Consider the following 1383-nt stretch of genomic DNA (forward strand, 5'->3'; position numbering starts at 1 on the left):
TTAGATCCCGTTGTTAGAAATGTTAATTTCCCAATTTTTATATTTTGATTGGGTTCATTTCAAATTTGTTGTCACTCCAATATGACCTATAATAAGATGTTACCCTAGTAGTATTTGTTGAGCACCTACTGTGTGCAGAGCACTGTGCTAAGCTCTTCACTTGCTTCATAATAGCTGCCACAGTATTAATCTTATAAAAAGTAGTCCTGGTCCCCTCTGTGAGTTCTGCAGAAAAAGCCAAAGTTGAGGGTAATTAGTAATTCTTCTGTGCAGTGACCATGTTTATGTGAGCTGCTGCTACCCACCTCAGCCAGAGGAAGCTTGAAATAGAGGCTTGAGTCAGCTCTGAGCCCAGCCCAAAGCCAGCCTACAGTCATTGCAAGGCTCTACCAGGCAGGGCTGTAGGTAATCATGCTGTCCCCACCAAGAAAGGAAGCAGGAGATGGAAAATTAGCCTAGATGGAAGGGCAGTAAATGGAGAAAACAACGAAGAGGACATGCAAGAGACTAAAAAGAAGAGTGACGAAGAAAGTGGGAAAACCTTTTTCATTCTTTGGTGTTCATCTTCTGGGTGATCACCATTACGAGACACGAACACACCTGCCTTGCACAGGTAAGTTATCTTCACAACTGAAGATGATGCTATATTACATTCCGATGGAAAATACAAATTCGTGACCTGTCTTACACACAAGGAGTATGGTTCTGGGGTTAATGACTGACTACAGTTGATGTGCCCTGTTGATGTTTATGGCCCCGATTGTTTGCTTAAACCATACTAGAATATTGATAGTATTTCTTAAGTGCTTATTATGTGTCAGGCACTGTACTAGGCACAACCGAGCCTTTCAATCTAGCATAATCTACTGCTGCCACTTCCCAGTCACCAACACTTCCTCAGTTGTTGAAGTTTACCTACAGTGGGTCAATCATTCCTTCTTCTCGATTGAATTTAACTGCCTTCCTTCGGTGATCCTCAGGTTTCTTTGGTATTCTAGTAACATCTCATACCAACATGGCTATTTAAAAGGAATGTGGCAGCAACATCATACCCACTATACAACGAGATTAATTTTGATCATTTCTAGTTCTGTTATCTAAATGTAGAACTTCATAGCAATGGTATTTATTAAAGACTTACTATGTGCCAAACGCTGATATAGGATGATCATGTTGGACCCAATCCCTGTCTCGCACGGAGTTCCAAGTCTTTGAGGGCGGGAGAACAAGTATTTTAGCCCTGCTTTATGGTTGAGGAAATTCAAGCACAGGAAGGTTGTGTGACTTGCCCAAGGTCACACAGCAGCCAAGAAATGGAACTGGGACTAGAACCCAGGTCTCCCTACTCCCAGCAAGGTGCTTGTTCTACTAGGCCACAGGAGT

This window comes from Tachyglossus aculeatus, chromosome X4 (assembly GCF_015852505.1).
Source record: "Tachyglossus aculeatus isolate mTacAcu1 chromosome X4, mTacAcu1.pri, whole genome shotgun sequence".
Lineage (NCBI taxonomy): Eukaryota > Metazoa > Chordata > Mammalia > Monotremata > Tachyglossidae > Tachyglossus > Tachyglossus aculeatus.